Source organism: Dasypus novemcinctus, chromosome 6, assembly GCF_030445035.2.
Source record: "Dasypus novemcinctus isolate mDasNov1 chromosome 6, mDasNov1.1.hap2, whole genome shotgun sequence".
Taxonomy (NCBI): domain Eukaryota; kingdom Metazoa; phylum Chordata; class Mammalia; order Cingulata; family Dasypodidae; genus Dasypus; species Dasypus novemcinctus.
In genome coordinates this window covers 117,772,035-117,784,646 of record NC_080678.1, presented here as the reverse complement: position 1 = coordinate 117,784,646, position 12,612 = coordinate 117,772,035, and the positions used below count along the sequence as shown (strand labels likewise).

At 46.4% G+C, this 12,612-nt stretch overlaps 1 protein-coding gene across 1 annotated transcript in view; it reads right to left on the bottom strand.

The window, feature by feature from the left end:
- The window catches only part of LOC131278948 (FERM and PDZ domain-containing protein 2-like), a 59,673-nt gene that overhangs the window by 4,038 nt on the left and 43,023 nt on the right, over positions 1-12,612 (bottom strand). The window lies entirely within an intron of this gene.

Here is a 12,612-nt window from a genome sequence, read left to right as displayed (position 1 = left end):
AATTCTTTAAAACAGATCTCGACAGATGATTTAGGTAGGTGATTGAAAGTCACACAGACAGATAGAGATAGAATAGACAGATGGTAGATATGATAAATGATTAGATAGATAGGTATAGATAGGTAGGTGATAGAGATAGAAAGATAGAGATAGATAATAGATGAGATAGATGATAAATAGGTAAGTTGATGACAAAGACAATAGATAAAAGATAGATATGGATTTAGATATACACATGATATAAAGAAATAGATATAGATATAAACATAGACATGACATAGACATAGATGTAGATGTAGACATATAGATATATAGATACATAAATGTATAGATATATTCCTATATCCATTTATATTCATTTGGTTCTGTTTCTCTGGAGAACTCCTTCCCCACACCTGGATTAATGGGTGATCTTTGCTGTGTGCCACCCGCCCTCCCCTCCCCTCTCCCACAATGTCTCTCATTTTTAGAATCAGCTCTGGCTCCTCCCAAAAGCTAAAAACCCCAAATGCCCATGGAGCCATCAGAGCAGGGGCTGCCTGTCCCAAGTGGAGTTTCAACATGAAGGAGAAATCCTTCTACTTATGAGAGCTATAGGGTATGTGTAAATGTGTATTTCATGTACCTGTATGTACACTCAGGTGTATAAAAAGAAACTTTTTACAAGGTCTTAAGAGGAACCTTTGCTTTAAAAAAAAAAAAAAAGATTCAAAATCACTGAGCACTTTGAAGGATAATTGGATTAAATAAAAAACTTAGCCCAAATAATTTCCTTATCAACATAGGGAGGGAACAGCCACAGAAGTTTAGTCTCAGAAAGGGAAACCCAGCCTCTTGCTTGAGTCCATACCCAATCCCTTTGCGAGGTGTGCAGAGCCTGCTAAGGAGCCACCAACAGCAGCCACGTGCCCACGAGGCCCACACCCCAATTCTCCATGTGTGGTCTCTCACCACGATGCTCCCTCCATGCCTTCTATTAAACTCCTTGCACTCTGACTTTGATTGGGTCTCCAGCTATGCCCTTGCCTGGACAGTGACCCTGAGCTGAGTCTGCCTGGGAGGCAGGAGGTGGTCAGAGTGTCAGAGGAGGCTCGGTGGTCCTGAGAGTAGAGTCCAGCCCACCATCCCAGGCCAAGTCAGGGAGAATGACCGTGCTGGACCTTTCCTTCCTCACATGCTGCCTGCAGCCCTGGAGAGTGCTGGGAAAGGTGAGCAAGAAAAGGTGAGGAAGAAGAAGTATCCTTGTTGAGTCCCAAGTCTGAGCTTATTTCATGGAAAAGGCAAGACTTGGAGATTTGGGGAACTTGCTAAAGACATGGCATTTCTTTAGAGCAAGAATGTTTGGGCAGGTGGGCTGGCTACAAGCATGCCAGGCAAAGAGGCAGAGCCCTGCACCCAGGGCTCCAGGCAAGCTTGAGCACCCAGGTCTAACGCAGCCTCCCTTCTACAGCCTGAAGCCACTGGGGCTTCCTTTATGATGAGGACTCAGTGCTTTCTGCTTTCCCCCTATCTCCAGATACATTGATGACCTTGGCTGCTCCCAGCCCTAGTTACCTGTGATGGTTAAGTTCATGTGTCTACTTGGCCAAGTGATGGTGTCCAGTTATTGGGTTAAGCAAACATTGGCCTGATTGTTACTATGAGGACATTTTGTAGACTTAAATCACCAGTCAGTTAATTGCATCTGTGGCTAATGACATCTACAATCAAATTAGAAGATTGCCTTCAACAATGAGAAAAGGGAAGTAGACTTGGCTCAATGGTTAGGGCATCCATCTACCATATGGGAGGTCTGCGGTTCAAACCCTGGGCCTCCTTGACCTGTGTGGAGCTGGCCCACGTGTAGTGCTGATGCGCCCAAGGAGTGCTGTGCCACGCAGGGGTGTCCCCCATGTAGGGAAGCCCCATGCACAAGGAGTGCACCCCATAAGAAGAGCTGCCAGCATGAAAGAAAGTGCAGCCTGCCCAGGAATGATGTCACACACACGGAGAGCTGACGCAGCAAGATGATGCAACAGAAAGAAACACAGATTCCCATGCTGCTGACAACAACAGAAGTGGACAAAGAAGATGCAGCAAATGGACACAGAGAACAGACAACTGAGGTGGGGGGTGGGAGAGAAATAAATAAATCTTTAAAAAAAAAAAAAGAACAATGAGAAAAGTCTCGCCCAATCAGTTGAAGGCTTTAAAAGAAGAAGTGATGATTTCAGCAGTCAGAAGGGAGGGTTTCCATCTCTATTTCAGCCAACCAGCAGCCCCTGGGGAATTTGTGGAATGCCTTCATTGCTTGTGGACCTGTGCATTCCCACAGTCATGTGAGACAATTTTTCTATAATCTCATAATATTTACAGTTATCTCCTGTCAGTTCTGTTTCCCTAGAGAGCCCTGACTAATATATTACCTCTCTACCAACTTTCTCCCACAGAAGAAGCCTTTTATAAACAGATGAAACCTAGAGGCAGACCTGGGAACCTCACATGGTCTCTCTACCCCAAATCCTACCACTCTCCGGTGGCTATTTTTGAGGAGAGGAATCCACTTCTCTGTGCAGTTTTAAGGTCAGTGCAATAGTTCTGAAGCCTCTGCTTATGATAGGGTATTTACTGAGAGAAGAGGACACTTGCTGACTTTCCTGAACAACTATTCTTTAAAGAGTTGGGCCACCAAAATTATTTCCACATTTCAGGAGGACAAGCCAATTAGTAAATAGCATTTCCAGGTTGCCAGATTAAGATACTATAGTCACCCTGTTTACTTTCTGTTAAATTCAAAATGAAATTCAGTTTTGGTTTCTCTTCATGTAAGGTTCCACCACCTTGTCCAGTTCTCCAATGTCAGCCCCTACGAGGGTCAGGTCCCCATTAGCCAAGGTGAATGCACCCTGCAGCTGAGGGCCTCTGCTCCTGCCAGCATGAGTTCAGGGTTTGGCAGGTTGGGTTGGTGGTGTCCCTAAGACAGGCAGAGAGGTTCCTTGGACTGCTAGACTTGAAACTCAAAAGGAAAACCTGGGTAGGTTAGGGCAATAGGTAGGGGCAGAGTGAACGTTCTGGGACAGCATCATTGTGCAGAGAAAGCTCTGCTCTCCTCTGCTCTGAGCTCACCTCCGGCCTGGGTTCCTTCCTCACTGGTTGCCCTCAGCCTCACTCCAGGCCCTCCCACTTGTTTGGCAGCCCAGCTCCCCTGGCACCTCGCCCCTTGATTAGCTGCCTGACATATCACCTGGCATGGCCACTGCAGGTGAATTCAGCCTTGAACCTCCAATCTTGCTCTGGAAGGAACTAGCACCTTCTCCTGAGATATACTTCAGGTCAAGGATTCAGTTTGACATTGCGTTCTTAGATGGCCATAAAGTCTTAGAGTGGTTAGATCATGACTTTTATGAATGGTGCTTGCTGCACTTGTGTTTGCATGTATGTTATTTATAAGTCTAACTAGATTTGCTAGGCAAAAAAAAAAAAAAGAGGACAAAAAATAAGCTTGGAGAGTCTGCAGTGGCCACCTTTCCCTGAGATGAGGGCAAGCCCTCCCATGGTCAGGAAGGTGGAGCCTGGAGTCAGCCTTGGTTCCCACAAGACCAGCCTTGAAAGCATTGCAGCTTCACTCAGCCCAGGCCAGAGACACGAGCCTTCAGATATCATCTGAAGTGACAGGCTCCCACAGCAAGCAGCCAAATGACATCACACATCCCAAGCGGTGTTCAAGGGTAACGCGACTACAGGTGATTTTCACCTATGTCCTAGCGTAAAAACTAACCTTGCCTAAGATACAACTCCAGCCAAGACCCATGCCTTCCTCAGTCAGGCACAGCAGCCCAACTTCCTGAGTAAAAATGCACTGCTGTATTCCAAGGTGCTTTCTGAAGATCTACTGCTGTAGGATAGATCTCCGGATACACAGCACAGTAAAAGAAGAGAAGAGGGAAGGAAAAATAAAACCTCATTTTCTCCTTGAGCACACGGGGTTTGCTGGGTGCTGGCTGGCCACCATCTGGCTGGAAGAAGTAGCCCCCTGGCAGATGGCACGTTCTGATTATTTTCTGGAGATTTCAATTGCTGAGACCTGGTCCTTCGGTGGAAACCTGGCAGGGTTGAGCTCCCGCTATGTCCCACACACTGAGCTAACACACCGTCGGGGTTAGTTCTTCTGATGCTCATGGCCCCGTGCAGTTGTCACTGTCCCCTTTTACCTTGAGAACCCCAAGCTCAAGAAAGCCACCTCTCCCAGCACACCCAAACATGGTAAAGCTGAACACAAGTCCATATGACTGGGAAGTCCATGCTCTTTTTGCTCTGAACTGCTGAAAGAGAGCTGGACTCAGGAATACCAGAAACAGAGGCCACTGGCCAGGGCCAGCCACCTCTGAACTGAGCTGCTGGCTCAGTCCCCCACTGGAATCCCAATTCTGGAGGTGGAGGAACCATTTCCAGGCTGAGTGTGAGCCCTGCTTGTCTTCCCGGAGGAGGCAATCACTACTTGTGCATTAAATACTAGCTGGGTCCCTCTCACTTGAGGAAAACCTGACCTGGTCTGTGTCCTTCGTTCCGAGAGGAGGAAAGCTTCCTAAGTGGGAGAGAGAAGATAGGGTAAAAATGAAGCCAGGCAATGTGAGGCAGCAGCACGCCATTGTCACCGGTGCCAGAGGGCCTGCAGCCTCTGAACCAGAGCCGCCCAGGTGACAAGCACCATGAGGGTCAGAGGCTCTACCAACATCTTCTGGAAAAGTCCTGAGGACTCCGGTATAACTCTCAGCAACTGTCTCGCCCAGTAATGGCAGATTCTGGACATCTGGTATAACCTGGCAAAGCAAAGACACTACGACACTATGCCAAATTTAATTAGATTTGGAAAAATAAAAGAATATGACATCTCTTGTGAAAAAAAAAAGCAAATGACCAAAAGATAGCAGAAAAGAGGGCACTAGGACTTGTGAGCAGAAGAAATAGACTGGCAGATTTCACCTTAATTTTAAAAGGGACCTTCTGATCAACTACATGATGATAAAATGGGGTGCCTTGAGAGTCACCAAGTTCTGCCTCCTGGAGATTTTCAAGCAAAGGTTAGTCACCCTTTCTTCAAGGGTGTTACAGAGCAGTTTCCAGCGTGGGGTATGTGGTGAGATTAGACCATTTTTATTTTGAACAACCCTGAGATGCTGTGAATGCACATATGAAACTGGGACTATCTATACTAACAATTAATAAAAAATAATTTCATCATTAACAACTTTTAGTATTAAAAATAATACCACTAATGAATGACTCTATTTAACTACAGGCACACCAGGCAGGTGAAACACCAGGCCTGTAAATGAACCCAGAGCCCCTGTGTGATCCAGTTCTCAGGGCTACTGTTTATCATGCCAGCACCTGGCAGTAAAGCCTTTACAAATCCAGGAGTGGTCCCCCGCCTTTGGTGAAATACAGCTCCTTTTATACTTCCTACAAGATCAGGCAGAATGTTTTCCTTGGCTAAACCAATGGAGATGATTTCCTTTCTCTTTCTGTCAAGTCTATCATTGGTTGCCTGAAATGCGATTGTAAGGAACAATAAATAAGTTTGTGTTTATAAATTTTCAGACAATGAAAATGAAAATCCCTAATGAACATACCTGCCCACTCTGGTCTACCTTGGGACTTTTGGGCATGCACTGTGTTCTCTAAGAAATTGTATTTGCATGCTTACAGGGAGCGTATGGCTGGCTCCTGCTCACCCCAGGTGCCACCTGCCTAATTGTCTAGACCAGCTGCTTCAGACTTCATGTCACCCAACAGTTCCTATAAATCTGCCCTACCAGGTCATCTGGAATGACCAACAAATAAGAGCCATTTAATCTCAGTGGGCTTTATGTAATCTCAAACCACAAACTATTATTTCTTACTATTTGCCTGCTGTGTGCGTGAGCATCTAGCAAACTCCTAGAAGCAGTATCCGACCCTGCATCTGTCCGCTTCTAGCAGATTCCCAAGCAGCCGTCATCAAAATGAATCAAAAGTGTGTTCTCCATCAGAACGGGACAAGGAACTAGAAATATTTATGGGTGCATGGGCACAAAAATGCAGATGAAGTTAAAAATGGCTATCAAAAAAGAATGTTTCATAACTCGGTTTCTGTGGATTTTTTTTAAAGGAAGAGACGATTACAAAGTATTAAAGTCAGTAATAGAAATGAGTTGTCTACAAAGGAACTTCTTTCTTACCCTGATGCTGTCAGATGCACAATAAAGGATTGTGTGCTGCCAGAGACCCCATGGCCAGCCAGGGGCTGCCTCCAGCATGTACTGGGGGGACAGACGAGGGCTGGGTGGGGTTTGCTTCCTTGAAAGAACACAAGTGCTAGTGACAACAGCTCCACACCTCCTTTTCCCTTGTTTCCTCCTCTCCCTCCAAATGCCTAGAACAGGGGTGGGTGCAGTGGCCTCTGAGCATCGTGAGTAATTGCTGGGTTACCACGTCCACCCACGAAAGCCCTGCCTTTACCCACTGTCAGCAAACAGGGCGATGCTTACCTGTCAAGTCTCCTGACATCACACACGGAATGGCAGTTTTGCCTCACATCCTTTTCCAAGGAGGTGGCCACACCGATGCGTCCAGTTCTCGGTGAGGTCCACGTAAGTGAGGGAGGGAATCCTGATGCCGGGTCAAGGAAGGGGCCCGAGGCTTCTCTCTGTGGGTGCTGTGTCTCTCCGGTAGCCCTCTGGAAGGACTCCCGCCCAAGAGCCAGGACTTGCTCTGCGACTGGTGATGCACCGCCTGCCTGGCTGTCGTCCCCATCCCTGCTGGAGCACCGCTCCAAGGCAGGGCAGGTTTTCCTCAGGGACTCCTTGCCTACCCAGAGCCCAGGAGTCTGTTAGAGAAATGCAAAGCACCCTGAGCCACATTTGGAGATTGCTCCTTTAAGGAGCGAAAAGGTCTCGGTCCATGGGATTTTAGAGCAGAGCTGGCTCCCCAGGGCAGTCCACATCCGTGAGAATCCAGCTCCTGCACCTGCTGCCACTGGCACCTGAGCCCCGCACTGAGTCATCCCAAAGCCCCTTAGCCTGGGGACTCTTGGGAAACCCCCAATATTGTGGTGGTTTTTATGTGTTTAATGGAGAAAGTATCTGCACATTTTAGACCAAGACAAAAACAGAAGTGACCGTGACAATCCCACTTTTTAGTAAGAAATGTTTAGGGGATTTTTGGGTGTGTTTTTGTTTTTCTGGGTTTTTTTTTTTTTAGTTTTTTGTCTTCCTCTGTCCTCACCCAGGAAGCCTCATTTTCCCATTTCCCTGGCTCATCCACCCTACCCTCAGCATGCTGCCCTCTCCTAGAGGGCCTCACTGCTCAAAGCACGAGCTGATCTGGCTCAACTGCTAACGTCCCTACCGGCCCTTTGAGGTTGGCTGTCGAGGCCTTGTTAGCCCTGCTCAACCTTCTGAGATAAAAACATACAAAGCTGTGTATTATCTTCTGAGTTAGAATCTGAGTCTACCAGATTCATTGTCTTTGATCTATTTTACAACTCTGTGTGAATAAATATTGTGGTTCTTTGAATTCTCTTTTCAAACCAGCGTCCTCCCTCAGTGAATGAGTTAAATAAAATCTTTAACATGTATTCATTTTTATATCTGCATTATGGCCATGATTTTCCCTTTTGTTGAACATTCTTTAATACCACCATCCCACAGCCTACATGGATTTTGCTAGAGCGCACAGACTTTCAGGCCAGTTCTCACCTGTAACAGAGGAATCTTTACTTCTGCCCCCCACCGAGTGGCCTTGTGACCTCTCTGACTGTGCACACCCTACTGTGAGAGGGGCACAGCCCCAAATATCCAAATCTGCATAAGTATTTGGCTACAAACCATAACCACTTACTACTCAGCTGGTATAATGCATTATAATGTATTATAATGATATAGTACATGATCAAGGAATGCCCAAAGCAGAAATGTGTCATGGATGAGATTAAAAAATATGTATATATAGCAGTTATCCTATTTTCTTCAGCATGACTTGGGGAGACCTCCAAACCTCACTTTGAAACCATTCTCTCCTACCAAGTCTTCTCCAATGCTCCCTCCACAGCCATCCTCCAACCTCTTCAAGACTCCAATCAAGAGAGCCTGCTGCCTTTTCATTATCACCATCTCCACCTGCAATGTCCCCACTTTCCCTCTTATCCATGCTTAGAGCCCATGACTCTGCCCAGTAACCACTCCTTTCAGAGGAAACCCCAAGCTCCCATCCTTTGTGCTTCTGTCCTCATTATATGTAATGTGCAGGCATTTTAATTCCAGTACCTGGTGAAACCACATGCATACACCATGTCTGCTTTGGAGCAACTGATCAGATTTACTTCAAATGTATGACTGCAGATCTCAATGGGCACTCAAGTGCCAGATCATCTTTCTCTACTTCCTTAATAAATTCAGTGTCTGTGGTAGTTTGAGACTGCATGTACCCCAGAAAAGCATGTTCCTAAAGCTAGTCCATTCTTGTGGGTGTGAACATATTGTGGATGGGACCTTCTGATTAGGTTGCTTCAGTAACATGTGATCCAGGGTGGGTCTTAGTCCTCTTACTAGAGCCTTTATTAATGGGATGAATAGGGAGACAGAAGCAGAAAGAGCCACAAAAGCAGGATGCTGAAGGCAAGGAAGCCCAGAGGAGAAGAGGCCAGCTGATACTGCCATGTGCACTGCCATGTGACAGAGGAGTCTAGGATCACTAGCAGCCATCTTTAGAGAGAGAATACCTGATGGTGCCTTGGTTTGAATGTTTTTCTCAGCCTCAAAACTGTAAGCTTGTAACCCATTGTTAAAAGCCAACCCATTTTGGTATATTGCAATTTGGCAACCTAGCAGACTAAAATCATCTTCCCTCTCCTCAAGTCTCCAATAACTCAAAAGTTGACTTGGCCTCTTTCTTCACAGTAAGAATGGACACAACCAGATGAAATCCTCCATCTTCCCAGAGCAAATTCTACCAGCCAACCTGCATCTTATCCCCATGTCCTCCTCTACCTCTCATCCACCCAATTTCTCTGCTCTACTTCATAGAAAAATTCTTCAAGTGAATGTCTGTACTTACTATTTCTGCATCTCCCCCCTTCTCTCCTGTACCCACCCCAACCAGACTTCAGATGATCACCCACTCAGCCAAAAGGAATCTCTTTAATCAGGGTTCTAATGACCTACATCTTTCTACAGCCAAAGGACAACTCTGTTCTCATTTCACTCTACCACACAGCAACATTTGACACAATTGACCCCTTGCTCCAACTTGAGGGCTTTCTTTACCCAACTTCTAAGCTCTGCTCTTGCCTTGCTTTTGTACCCCCTCCCTGGCTCCTTCCTCTTGGTCTCATTTCTCTGGACCATACCTCTCAATATTGCAGGGTCCCATGACTCACTTGTCCCACTTCTTGTCTTTACCTGTACTCCCCCCCAAGGTAACTTTATCCAGTTCATGGCTTTAAACATCTATGTGCTGATAACTCCCAAATTCACCCTCTCTAGCCCTGACTTCATGCCTATTCTCCAGAAAAGAAAAAAGAAAAAAAAAAAAACTTTCTTAGTGACATCTCCACTAGATGTCCTGTAAGCATCTCAGTTTTACATGCTGTTGAGAATGCTTCTCCTCCATCCACCCCAAGCTGCTCAGCCTGAGCATCCCTTCTCTTACTTAGCAAGTGATACTACCATTCACCCAGGTGCCCAAACCAAACTTCCATTGCTTTCTCTCATAGCCTATCAATAATCCCATGATTATTGATACCTCCAAAACGTATTCCAAATCTGACGCCTTCTCACTTATGATTCTGCTCTAACCCCAGTCCCAGTCACAAAAATACCTATCCAAATGATTACAATAGCTTCAACCCATTTCCCCCCTCCAATCCATCTCTACCAGGAATCCATGTGATCTTACTAAAGTAGAAATCAGATGAGGACACGCTCCTGCTTGAACCCCCAGTGGCTTCCCATCATTGCCAGGATGGAATTAGTACGTACTATGACCTACATAGTCCTACCTGATCCCAGTCCTGCCTATCCCTGTGACTTCTTTCCCCTCCATCCTCCCTTCCATTCACTGCAGCCCAGGCACACCTGGCTTCTCTCTGTCCCTCAAACATCCAGACTCATTACTGTCAGAGAGCCTTTGCCCTTGTTGTTCCTCCTGCCAGGAATGACCTTACCCCAGATCTTTGTCTGGATGCTTCTTTCTCATCATCAGATTTCAAATACTCCTCCCTGACCACACTAGCTAATCCCCAGGTACTCTCAGTAGCATCATCCTACCTGATTTTCTCCAGAGTGCAGATCCTGATCTCAAACTCACTTCTTTCATCATGTATGTACTTGTCTCTCCCCCTACACTAGTAGGTGTACTCCCCCAGGACAAGGGCTCTTTTTTGTTCACTGCTGTGTCTCAGATACTTGATGGAATATGTGCAAGTCCCTTAACTTCTACCACCTCAGAATCCTCATCTTTAAAACAGTATATCAGTACCTACCTAGGCAGCAATTGCATATTAGATTAGATTAGAGAGTGCAGGCAGGTTTCCAGACAGCACCTAGGGTACAGCAGAGGCTCAGGAAGTCTGGGTCCCTTCTCTCTTCCCTCTTTGTCATTCACAGATTTGGAAGGTGTAGCAGTTTGATATTATTTATGAATCCCAAAAAGAGATACTGACTATGTTTGTAAACTGGTCTGTTTCTCTGAGCATGATACCTTTGACTGTATAAGAGTCAGCTGAGATGCCTTTGATTAAATTATGTTAAAATTAGGACTTTGATTCAACACACATCATTAGGGCCTGTAGAGTTGAGTTGCTGCCCCCTTGGTGGGCTATATAAATGGATACTCAATCAAGAACACTGAAGTAGATACATGGAGAGGAACACAGAGGAAGAGAGACAGCTCCATAGTCATGGTAGAAGCCCTGGGAAGAGAGATGAACCTGATAGTCTACAGCTGACCTTGTGAAGAGACCAAAGCATCTCAGCCCAGAGAGAAATGAGCCCTCCAGCCTACAGCTGAGATCAGAAGAAGCTGGGTGCATGGAACCTTAAGAGGAAGAGGAAGGCTGAACCCTCACAGACATCTTCTGCCATCTTGTTTCAACATGTGGCAACAAAGTTTGGTGAGGAAGTAACTTTGAATTGGACTCCTTAGGGCCTTGTGACTGCAAGCTTCTATCCCAAATAAATACCCTTTATCAAAGCCAACAGATTTCTGCTACCTTGCATCAGCACCCCTTTTGGCTAATACAGAAGGTTCTCAGAGTTCCTCTCCTTCACTCAACAGGTTGACTCTTCTCAAAAGCATCCCCCCCAAGTCTTGACTCTCCTCTACTTAAACACTCTGATGGCAAATAATTTACTCTCCTTGGGCAGTCACTGTATTTTGTGGATAGTTCTGGTGCTAAAAACTTTATTCTAGAATCCGAGGCCTAGAGAAGTGAGGTAACTTTCCAAGGCCCATGAACCAGCTAGCAGCAGAACAAGTTCAATAGATGCCACAGATGCTGCTTCAGGATGAAGACACTTCCTCAGAGGTGCTGGAGGCTCACAGCTAGCCTTCCACAGGAATTGCCCTCAGCTGAAGGGGCTCCCTCACCCTAGGTTTGCCCTCTCCCTGGTCAGTCTATCCCCCAACACTGGTTGATGCTGAGATGCAAAGGCCCAGGTTCTCCTGCCCCTATTCAGGACAGCTCTTCCCTCTCCCAAGCTTCTCACAAGCTTCCGCAGGGTCAGCTGAGGGTGCAGGGGCAGCTGCACCATTTTCAACTTCTCTGCCTAGTCCTGCTTCCCTCCCCTCTCAGGTGTGGTTCCAGAGAGCCCTCCCCAGAAACTTCCCACCCACCAATCTGCTTTAGTCTGTTTCCTGCAGACCCAATGGACAGCCTCAGGCAAAAATCCTTGACCTTCCTGCTTTCAGTGCCTCTTTTCTTGGCACAGCACCACCCAAGCCCTCATTCATATTTCAGGAAGGAGGACATCTGTCCTGTTTTTTTTACACTTCAGTCCTCAGAATGAAGTACCTGGTTTTCTGTGCTCTGGTTGTGTGTCTACTTTCCTTTTTCTTTATTTCTGCTCCTGGAGGCCCAGACTGCTGGAGAACCTGGCTCTAGAAGTTCTACAGTGAAGAAATAAACATCTACAGGAAAAGTCAAATGTCACAAGAGGCAGAAGTAGGGAGTGGAAGCCCAAAGGAGCAGGCAGAGATGCCATCTCATGAGCTTGTCCCAGACTGCGGTGGATGTGCACCCGTTTGGACGTGGTCTTGGTCTTGGTCCACATTCTGGTGGCTGTGGACCACTGTAAATAGGGTCTCCTGAAGATGTTACTCCAGTTTAGGTGTGGCCCGGCTGAATGAGATAGGGCTCAAATCAGATTACTGGAGTCCTTTATAAGCAGAGAGAAAGTCAGACCGGAAGAGAAGCCACAGGAAGAGCGAGAAGCTAGAAGTCAATGGAACCCCAAAGAGAAAGGAGACACAGCTGCCATGGGCATTGCCATGGGATGGTAAAGCCAAGGAGTCCCAAAGATTCCTGGCCAGTCAGAAGATACTGGTCCTGGGAGGACGCTCACCATCTAGCTCTGAAACCATTAGCCAATAAAG